Genomic DNA, 12,117 nt, shown 5'->3' on the forward strand with positions numbered 1-12,117 from the left:
AATAATACATTAGTTTATGGAAGCAATTTGATACGACTGACGCGTACATAACTTAATATACTTTTATAGTCTGATAAAATTCGTTTCAAAACGAACGAACAACATCGAATGCAAATATAGGAAACAATAAATGCGTGAAACTTTGGCTTATCGTTCACCAGTGCCTGGTCGATGTTGTCGAGCTAAGGTTGAGGTAATTGAAGAAGTAAATCTCAATTCCCCAAAAACTTAAAAAACGATTATCTTTTTAACAAATCGATTTTCGGCATAGCTGTATTAAGCCAGCTTTCCACCTTACCTGACCTTTGTAAGTGTCCAATAAAATTCAAAATTTCCCGCGGCTAGGTACCAATGAATACATTTCATTTATTCAATTGGCTGATTTGAGTATACCACCAGAACATTGGAAACATATCCGCGTCTTTGTAACACTGTTTTACTGCATGAAACGATTATCTCTAATGAAAAGGCTTAATAGATAGAACAATTTTACACTCAATTCTAGACATCAATACAGTTTGTGCGTGCACCTTTTATTTTCAGAGATTTGCCAGCGCAAAAGCGTTTATACTTAAAGGCTTTGTTCTCATATTTAGTACTTACTTCCATATTCCGGTCAACATGTTAACATGTAGAAGTATAAAGAGCATTGAAGCGAGGCCTCACTTTAATGCATTGCATTTCAACCCGCGAAACCTGTATCGGGTCAATTCGCGGCCAGTGTGTGAATGTCAGTTTATAAACAGGTCATCACCAGAGTACGCGGCCAGTAAAATGATCGTTAATAAAGACGCTATCCGTGAACTAGGTGACCTGGAATTTTCTTTAGACCAGAAATATGTTAAATGAAAATATTCAGCAATATAATTATGGTATTTAAATAAAAGATTCTTAATGTGTTTTCAACAATACAATGATAAATATTATTTTTGATTAATTTAACAATAATTATTCCACCATATTGACTAATGTATTAAGCATAAGCGCGATGATTCTCGATACTGTTAATAATCGAATCAAGGCCTTTCCGCACATCACAAGATGACGTGCATGTGTATATGTCCTGAATTGTTAAAAAGCACATACAATGAAACGATATAGATATTCATTGAATTTTTTGTAAAACATGTATACGCGCAATCCCCCCCCCCCCCCTCCCCCGGCCTTTACATGGAGAAAAGTCGTCGTGGTGACCTGGGCGTTTGATTTCCTTGTTTGAAAAATCATTACGATTCTTCTTCGCCAAGACTAAAACTAATTACTGTATACGAGGTTTAGCCTATTGAAAAATTAGCAATGCTCAACATAACTCGGAAATCGGACGTGTAAAAGCTTTTTTTCAGACTTCAGACTTTCGTAGTTTCGTTGAAAGACGCAAGAAGCATTGAGGCAATACCAGATAGAATGTATTCGCATAGACCAGCGAATGTTATATTATCCCACTTATTATCGCCCGTTGATTAAATTTCTGCTTGAAACCACGGAACGAAATTACGTCATTTTTTTTCGACAAAATGACGTCATAAATCCAGCGAAATTATCCAAATAAACTTTTTTTCAATAAAAAGGTTTACTGAATAAAACTGGGGATATATGATAGATTAGAGTTGGTTATAGATCAGGTTTATCATGCTCGGCACGAAAACGAAAAAGCACTCGCCAAGTCTCGTGCTTTTTGTTTTCTAAGCCTCGCATGATAAACCTGATCTTTAATCAACACTAACCTGTTATTCTTTATTTATGCGAAAACAATGTCAACTCATGCAAGTAAATGGTTTTAGTCCAGCGTATATCTGAAGATATCCGTTTGACAAACAAAACAGTTACTATTTTAAACAAATTAATCTGATAAGTTTTAGGTAAATTATGATATTATTTCCAACACATGTGTTTTTATTTTTAATCTATAATCGAACTGACTTGCAGACATTTCTTTCGTAAACTGTTTGTGCGCGTTTCTTTATATAAAAGTGGCAAATGCTGTCTTGTTGGTATAGTATGCTTACATGATTTATATGTTTGATGGGGGTGTCTGTAATGATCATATTATAACCGAACCTCTTGCCCTGAATGTGTCCATTTTTTTATTTACGCCATTGATATTTCCACAGCGGTCTAAATATATCAAAGACATTATGTACTAAGTAAGTCGGTGACTATTTTATGAAATTGTGTCCTTGTAGTTGGTAAAGTTAATAACATCGACTCCTGCCAAGCTCTCGTTGATATATATAATTTATTGGCTTTGCTATTGAATTAGACATTCGTGTAAAATACTTAGGAGCTTTGATTTAACAGACCTTGCCATTTGATTCCATTGCACGCTCTGAATTAAAGAAGGATAAAGGTAGGTAAATATGTATTATAAAGAAAGAAAAGTTACCTTACTCGACAAACTGAAAAGTTATTGTTTATTGTTCTTATCCAATGTCGCTTTAGTTTAAAATTCAATTTCAAAATGTCGCTTTGACAATGCATATTGAATTAGGTATTAAAATTCCTGCAAGTGCTTAAAACTAAATTCCAAACAAGTCTGAGCAAGCTGAATAGGTTTGTTGTTAATCTTGATTCAAGAACTCAAACGGGTCTTGACCTCTGTAAATCACTTCACTGGTTACTTGTTAGCAAGCGTGCGGATCAAATGAGTATTTGATTTTTCTTTAAAAAGTTAACAAGACATAACCCTTGCCGAAATATTTTATTTGCAAAGAGTTTATTCACACACATGTAACAATATAAGGTCATAAAGGTACATTTGTTATCCCAAGTTTCAATAGTTTTTAGTCCGAGTCTTTCCTTACTAACGTTTTTCTTTGTTGATTTACTTGCCGGCTGGTATAACCGTTACTTGGTAATTAGGTGCTTTAACACATTGGTTGAACACGTTTTATTTAATAATTAATGATGTATAATTTGTAGTTAGTTTATACTTCTAAATCGTACCGACTTAATAGTACATTTGTTCAATGAGGTACTAGTATTTCAGTTTTATAATTTATGTTTAATATGTGATTGCATTATTTCATATTGAAAATGTGAACATAAGAATAAACAAGTGCACATATACAAATGCACAATCGAACGTTGTAACACATTAAAGTCTGTTTTGTATTGCAGGTTTCGTTTTATTTGTAACATTGTTGAAATTTAACAGCAATCCACCTGCTACTAATGTATTATATCGTTTCTTCGCTGTATTGCACATCGACATTCTAGATTAAATATGTGTCTAGAATAGCATGGTATAAGTAAGTTATAATTTTAGTAGTCATAAACAGGATGTGTGGCACAGCAATACCACTAAGAAGAATGAAATCTTCGTGACTTAATGTATATACGCATTATAATATTTCATGCTTAAATATATATCACGTCACATGTAAATCGTGCAGAAGCTGTCAATATAATTTTACCGAAATCAGCCACTTCAAGAACTCCGGAAACGATATCTTTCTATTTCCGTCCTGATCCATTGAGTTGAATGCGGATTTAACGTCAATATTGCGACCATGTTCGAACAACAAACCTTTCAACTCTTCAAAACTGATATACTGACTTCCATCTTTATCATATTTTTTGAACATATCCACTGCTTTGTAAACCGCATAGAAGCGCGACTTGTCGTTCACCATTTTAAATCGCTCGTTGCTACGGAGCCAGGTGCATAATTCGTCGGGACTGATTTTGGCATTGCCATCTCTGTCCAATAGATGGAAATATACGTCCACTTGGCGAGTGGTCAGGCCAAGGTCGTCTTCCAGTAAACTTGAAAGCTCCTTCCGGTCGAGAATGCCGCTGTTGTCCGTGTCGTACTTTTGAAAAAGGCTCTTAATTACGATATCTGGGAATTTTGGGTCAAAATAGGAAATGGCCATTGTCGCGTGAACGTCTGGAAAAAAACATACTACCCACTTTATTCAGGAAAACTTGAAATTAAAACGTATCAAGCATACTCTTGTGTTTAAAGGCATATTTAAGTTATATCACTGGCACACTTTCAATGAACAGCACCATATGTACAATCAATACAATTTTAATGAGAAATAGCGATCCTGCATGTTGCATTTTACTATGAACGACGGAATGCTTAAGGCATTAAATAACAGTTTGTAATGATAAAAGTGGTAATAAACGACCTTCTCTGTGTTAAATCAGTTTCGCGTCTTAAATACGTGCCATTAAATGTGGTATAGAGCGAAACAGACTCAAGACGCTCACGCAAATTCAAAATAAAATGGATTTAACTTTTTTTTTACAAAACACCAGCTTGATAGTTTATCTTACATCACAATTCGTATCATACTCATTAAAAAAATCACTAAAGAAAGGAATTGACATCGTAAGATTTGAAACGATATGGGAAATGTAATAGACTATCTCGATAATGTAGCAAAACAAGCGAATATTATGATCCTTTTTGAAAATAAGTTAAGCTTCAGGAAATTTGCTCTTATACAAAAAGTATCAGTTAACCCGCGTCAAACGCCTTATGTTTTAGACTACCAACATGTAACCAATTGTAGAACATACATTATATGTGCGTATGATCAGAATATAATACGAATATAAACTTACATAAAAAAGCGTGTTGTTTATAATATGTTTAAAAGTTATCAATAATTACACAATACCTTCCAAGATGGTGCTAATTCTATGTTATTTGATATTTTATAAATACATAGAGGATATGTGTTGGATTCGATGGAATATCGATTTTATTTCACGAGTGATCATAAAAAATAATATTTTCACGAGTGGCGCAGCCACGGGTAAAAATATGTATTTTTTATGATCATGAGTGAATCAAAATCGCTATTCCATTGAATCCAACAAATTTTCTTTTTATTTTATGCTCTTTTTATCGTTTATTTACATTGTAAAAGAGTTAAAACTGAATAATTTCTGAATAACTGGATTTATGACGTCATTTCGTCGAAAATATGACGTCATTTCACAGGAAAACAATGAAAAATATCGATATTTTTCACTGTCATTTTTCGCTGTTTAAAATAGTGAAATACCACTTGTATTTCACTGATATTTCTCTATAAACCATCGGAAAGCATAAAGTAAAATATTGAAGTCAGACATCAATATCATTTAACAATGCTGAGTGTGATTATTGTTAATTAAATCGAAGTTAATGTGTTTAAAAATTGAATCACATACCTTTACGTTTATAAACCGCCCGTATTGTGTCTGTCGTTACAAGCTCCAATCTCGTGTATACAACGAGCACTGATGTGCATGTATGACTAGTCGGATGAATAGTACACTACGTGATATCACGTGATCGTAAAAGTCAAGTGTTCAACGCTCTTTTTTATCACTTACTCACACAGGGTACACATTTTAGCAACACACTTGTTTTCACGTGGTACTATGCAATGTCAATTTTGCAGAATGGAAGACGCGATTCTTATGTCAACCCAGGACGCCGAGGTCATGATGAAAATAACATGAAGACGGATGCAAACAACCAGAACTCCGACTACTTAGAACCTGTTCAAAAATATGGGCTGTGTTTTGTAAAATGGAGGGTTTAATGCCTGTGCGTAAAGTGTAATCCCAGAGTAGCTTGCACAGTCCGCACAGGAATATTAGGGACGACACTTTCCGCTTTTATGATATTTTTCGTTTTAAGAGTCTGTTCTTAGCAAATATCCAGATTATGCGAAAAGTGTCGTCCCTAATGAGCCTGTGTGGACTGCACAGGCTAATCTGGGACGATACTTGACACACATGCATTTAACACCCTTTTCACAGAGCAAGGCTCATATGTATTCGGTAATTGCCTGAAAGGTACATGCGTCTTCCCACGAAACTCCGAGGATTTAAAGTCTGAAAAAAAGTTTTTACACGTCCGATTACCGAGTTATGTTGAGAATCGCTAACTTTTCAATACGCTAAAACTCATATAATTAGTTTTAGTCTTGACGAAAGAAGAATCGTAATGATTTTCAAACAAGGAAATCAAACGCCCAGGTCACCACGACGACATTTCTCCATGTTAGGGTCGGATGAGGGAGGAATGCGCGTATACATGTTTTACAAAAAAAATAAATGAATATCTATATCGTTTCAATGTATGTGCTTTTTAACAATTCAGAACATATACACGTGCACGTCATCTTGTGATGTGCGGAATGGCCTTTGCGTTTTTCATCTCAGTGCTTACTCTTATATATGCGCGAATAACTGAGACTCAACCATCAGTTTAAGTGATATTCTTGTTAGTGTCTGTAAGATATATATAAATATCCATTTGTTAAAAAGATAATCGTTTTTTAAGTTTTTATGGAATTGAGATTTACTTCTTCAATTGCCTCAACCTTAGCTCGACAACATTGACCAGGCACTGGTGAACGTTTCGCGAATAAATTGTTTCCTATATTTGCACTCGATGTTGTTCGTTCGTTTTGAAACGAATTTTATCAGACTATAACAGTATATTAAGTTATGTACGCGTCAGTCGTATCAAATTGCTTCTATAAACTAATGTATTCTTCTAAACAATAGTTCAATATACGTGCATACAGTTCAGTGACAGGGTTGATATTGGCCAGCTATAACTCATTCTTATCTGTTGATTTAAGCTGCCTGTTTATTTAAAATTTAGATTTGCGCACTTTCCGCTTTTATGGTTTTTTTAGATTCAAGGAAGTCCATCCTTGCCGAAAATCAAGTTTAGGCGGAAAGTGTCGTCCCTGATAAGCCTGTGCGGACGCACATGCATTATGCCCAGTTTTCTCAGAACGTGACTCATATAAATAAACATGCCGGTAAGTCCTGACGAGATCTAAGGTCAAGATCACTCTTGACTCTGCTATAAGTAGAGTTAGGCAGCATATATGTTTGAAACCATCTCTTCTTAAATAAATGTTTGTGAAAACGGACTGTTTTGGTGAAAAGATGGGATATCAAACATTGGTGTTTTTTCGCACGGTTTATCGCTTCAAATGTATGTGTGTCTATCCAATTAGAAATAAAATAACTCGGATTTATAAGGCATGTTAACACAATCACATAGATTTGGCAGGAATACTAGAAAGCAATACTTCGATAGAGGACATATGAAATAACGAGTAGAGAGTAATATAATCGATATATGATCAAGCGCAGGTGGTTGCTATGTTTTACAGTACTTATCTCTGGTTTGATTTGATATGGCAAATCTCAATACTCAGTTGTCGTGAAAATGAAGTTTTACTTTCAGTCATTAAATTTCGTAGTAGTAGCAGCAGCAGCCGCAGCAGCAAGAGTAGGAATAGTAGAAGTAGTAGTAGTAGTAGTAGTAGTAGTAGTAGCAGTAGTAGTAGAAGTAGTAGTAGTAGTAGTAGTAGTAGTAGTAGTAGTAGTAGTAGTAGTAGTAGTAGTAGTAGTAGTAGTAGTAGTAGTAGTAGTAGTAGTAGTAGTAGTAGTAGTAGTAGTAGTAGTAGTAGTAGTAGTAGTAGTAGTAGTAGTAGTAGTAGTAGTAGTAGTAGTAGTAGTAGTAGTAGTAGTAGTAGTAGTAGTAGTAGTAGTAGTAGTAGTAGTAGTAGTAGTAGTAGTAGTAGTAGTAGTAGTAGTAGTAGTAGTAGTAGTAGTAGTAGTAGTAGTAGTAGTAGTAGTAGTAGTAGTAGCAGCAGTAGAAGCAGTAGCAGCAGTAGCAGCAGTAGCAGCAGTAGCAGCAGTAGCAGCAGTAGCAGCAGTAGCAGCAGTAGAAGCAGTAGCAGCAGTAGTAGCAGTAGTAGTAGTAGCAGTAGTTGTAATTAAAAAATGCTTTGTCCATATGCACATTTCGGGAACCAACTGGGCCCAGATGCTCAAAGCAGCGTTCCAGGGGTCAGCAGTTCGGGACCAGTTCAGAATTACTTTTGTTCTTTTTTTATTTCATTTTTTTTCTGGAGCTTTTTAGGTCGAATGCTTACATTTATCAATATAAATCATTTACTGACAAACATCAATACATGCTAAAATCTGTGAAAAGGCCCCTTTAACGAGATTTTTTAAGAAAGACCATATTCTTTGAAAAACGATAACGTGCAATAAATTCTTCGCCAGTAAATTCATGAAGATGCTGAGAAAACTGGAATTCTTTATGTTTCCTTTACGGCAGAACTGCTATAGCAGCCATTTTGAAACAAACCTTTAAACTGTGAAATTAAAGGGACCTTTTCACGTTTCGGTAAATTGACACAATAAAAAAATGTTTCAGATTCGCAAATTTTCGTTGAAGTTATGATATGTGTGAGGAAACAGTAATACTGAACATTTACCATGCGCTAAAATATCCATTTTATGCATCATTTGATGATTTAAAAACCTAAAAAATCATAAATCGTTGAAACGCGAAACGATTGAATAATTTGTAGAGTTCTGTTGTTGTCGTTAAATTTTATGATACTGCGACGATTGCTTATATACAGTTTAAAATTCATCACTTATGTAAGCACGAATGGCTGAGTGGTCGAAGCGATAGAATTTAACTTCAGGGGTCAGTGGTTCAAACCCAGTTCAGAGTTACGTTTTTTGTTTCTTTAATCCAAAATCTGTGAAATGTCCCCTTTAAAGTTAAAGACTAGCACACTTATGAGGAGCTTACCGGTAATCATAACTGGGCCCTTGTCTTTTAATATGAAAACTCGAACGTGAATATATACAGCTTTCGCAATCTTGATGCCAAGTTTTCTTCATCGAAAATTCGCGAGTTCGTGTTTTACATTGTTTGCATTTATAAGCGACGACTAGCAGAATTCCCTTTAATATTGTGGTTTTATCATTGAACCTCTTAAGTAAGAATAGGTCATTGATAAGTCATTAAGACGTAGTATATGAAGCAGTTCAGCGCGCATAGCCGTGATCGTATAGTGGTTAGTACTTCGCGTTGTGGCCGCGACAACCCAGGTTCGAATCCTGGTCACGGCAAAGTCTGTGACAGTCGCTGTCTATGCACTGCTGAACTGTAGTTTTGTCAACAACAATTTAGAGATTTATCATAACAAATCGGAATCGCTCGCTATTTAGTGAACACACAAATTCGCACATTACTCGTATTATAATGTTTCGAATAAAAAGCTGCTGTGATATCTACCCGGTAAGCAGTGCACATAATGCATCAAAAGTTTGTTGTTGTTTTTTTCCTGTTGTAAATGCTTTTATTCATTCATAATATATACATATACACACAATTTACAAAGGCATGTTCGTTCATATACTTTAATAACCATATGTAATGTGTTTTCGCTATATTAATACAATCATTACTGAAGCTGAATTAGGATCATACTTCCTTCAACTTTTTTACCTTTTTTACTTAACTAAAATAATTATTTATGCATAGATCTAGCACCATAAATTATGATAATATTAAGTGTTTATTCTCAAACAAGAAAAGGATCAGATTTACAACAACTATGGCTACAGTGTTCAAAGAGATAAAACCTAGTACATTTGCTAGTGTCATTAAAAATGGACCTTTTCAACAAAGTTTGATATAACACTTATAGTGCAGTTTACAACACAATCGATATAAATTTTATGATCAATATGCAAACAACATAGTAACACAAGAAAAGACTCAGATTTACAACTACTATGGTTACAGTGTTTAAAAAGATAAAACCTAGTACATTTGCTAGTGTCATTAAAAATGAACCTTTTTAACAAAGTTTGATTTTACACTTAGAGTGCAGTTTACAACACAATCAATATAAACTTTATGATCAATATGCAAACAACATAGTGACACTTGATTAAGAAAACACATTTTGCAAGTTTCATATATAATGCGAGTTAATAACAGTTATTTTTGTTATTCATGCATTTATGAATTACATATTAATCTTATAACTATCCAAAAAATTCCTTTATTTGATTCATTTGTTGTGTTTGCATATATATTTAAAGATAATTTTAGGCTAGCCTTAAATCCCTGAAAATTTGGAATTACTTCTTTCCTTTTGCATTCAAAAATGTACTTTTTAACTTCCATGAAAAGAATAAAGCAGTTGTCATTTACGTTTGTATCACCAAGAAGGAACATTTTGCTGTTTATTACTATTTGCATATTTGAGTTTTTTAAAGGGATCTTTTCACGCTTTCGTAAATTGACAAAATTGAAAAAAGTTGTTTCAGATTCGTAAGTTTTCGTTTTAGTTATGATATTTGTGAGGAAACAGTAATACTGAACATTAACCATGCTCTAATATAGTCATTATATGCATCTTTTGACGATTTTAAAACCTAAAATTTATAAAGCGTTGCAACGCGAAACGATTGAATAATTTGGAGAGTTCTGTTTTTGTCGTTAAATTTTGTGAAACTACGAAGATTGCTTATATAAGGTATAAAATACGTCAAGAATGTGTACTCGGCGGAATAGCTCAGTAGGCTAAAGCGTTTTTACTTCAGGACTCTGGCAGGACTCCAGGGGTCACTGGTTCGAAACCTGATCCGGGCAATGTTCTTTTCCTTTTTTTTTTTTTTTTTTTACTGGAGCTTTTACGATCCAATGTTTACATTTATCAATATAAAGCATTTAATGAATAAGTTAAAAAAATGCCAAAATCTGTGAAAAGGCCCCTTTAAGCTATCCGAGATATCTTTTATAAGTATTTTTTCTGTGTTACAATCCCAGAATAAATGGGTAATTGATTCTTTTGACATTTTGCAAAAAATGTATGTTTTACTATCGGACAAGCCCATTTTAAAAAGGAGTGAGTTTGTTCCCAATATTCTGTGGATAATTCTAGTGTGTAACCATTGAATATATGTATTATTCGTTTTTTTAAACACTTGTCCATGGACATTTTTCCATTGTATGGAATCATCTGCAAAGTATTCATTCCATTTTGTTTGGCATGTGGGGATTTCAGAGTTCTCTTTAAACATATTGTATAGTAACTTATTACAAGAATTCAGAATGATAGGTTTTATATAGGTCGACAAAATGGGATATGAATGTACTTTATAATCTTTTAATTTTACATTTTTCACCGAGACAATGTATGTGGAAAGAACCTTTTTTATACCTTCATAATGTAAACAGTTTACCGGTTTATTCATTTTGGCTTGTAGCTCTTGCAGTGACAAAAGTAAAGCTTTGTGTTACAAGTGAGAGAATGTGTAAAAAATAAGCCGACTAACATTGCATCATAACATTGATAGTGCATGGTTTTTCAATGGATCTGTATACGGACAAACCACGAGACAAGAGCGTGCCGAGTTCGACATATATGACAATATAGACAATGTAATAGAAAACTTCAGATTTGGACAGAGGACGTAGATACAAGACATCCAGTAGAAACTATGAAAGACCTTTTTTTAAGATCTTTGTCCTGCTAATTAAATGTTTTTGTTTTTTTTCCTGCACAGTTACATCATGTCCCAGTGTATTATATGCTTTCTGAGCATTGTAATGTATTTACCTATAATAATCTATGTTTTTGTATTTTACCGTTTTCGTATAATCTTGATGAATAATGTAATTACGTATATGAGAACGCTAATAAAAAACAACATTAATCCCACATTTGTGATGATGTAAACTCTCACAATATTTAACTGCTTTTGTTTAATCTATAAAGAGTAACTTAATTACATAATTGCGAGAAACTTGTCTTCACAATCAAGATATTATTGGAATTTACTATAATATATAAAAACATTTAATATCACTCTTTTAGCTTTTAATAGTGAACTATATCAAATTTAGTACTGCTAAAGAGAGACAACCCTTTAAAAAGTGTATCCTTATCCTAGGTTTTTAGATGTAGTTACCTCCCTAACAGATATGCATAGCATTTACATACAAATGGACTACTGTTAAGAGTTCTTTAATTATGTACCGTAAATGTAACACTTAATACTGATTTAACTTTCAGAGTAAATTAACTCAATATAAAAAAATTAGTGTATTTTTCAATAAATAAATATATGAATGAATATATATATATATATATATAGGTGTGTGTGTGTGTGTGTGTGTGTGTGTGTGTGTGTGTGTGTGTGCGTGCGTGCGTGCGTGCGTGCGTGCGTGCGTGCGTGCGTGCGTGCGTGCGTGCGTGCGTGCGTGCGTGCGTGCGTGCGTGCGTGCGTGTGTGTGTGTGTGTTTCTTTATGATAAAACATGTCA

At 34.0% G+C, this 12,117-nt stretch overlaps 1 non-coding gene across 1 annotated transcript; it reads left to right on the forward strand.

Moving 5' to 3' along the window:
* Nucleotides 1-8,835: 8,835 nt before the first annotated feature.
* Trnah-gug (transfer RNA histidin (anticodon GUG)) lies at nt 8,836-8,907 on the forward strand. The gene has a single exon. It is a non-coding gene; the product is annotated as a tRNA-His (tRNA).
* Nucleotides 8,908-12,117: the final 3,210 nt, after the last annotated feature.

This window comes from Dreissena polymorpha, chromosome 3 (assembly GCF_020536995.1).
Source record: "Dreissena polymorpha isolate Duluth1 chromosome 3, UMN_Dpol_1.0, whole genome shotgun sequence".
Classification (NCBI taxonomy): Eukaryota; Metazoa; Mollusca; class Bivalvia; order Myida; family Dreissenidae; genus Dreissena; species Dreissena polymorpha.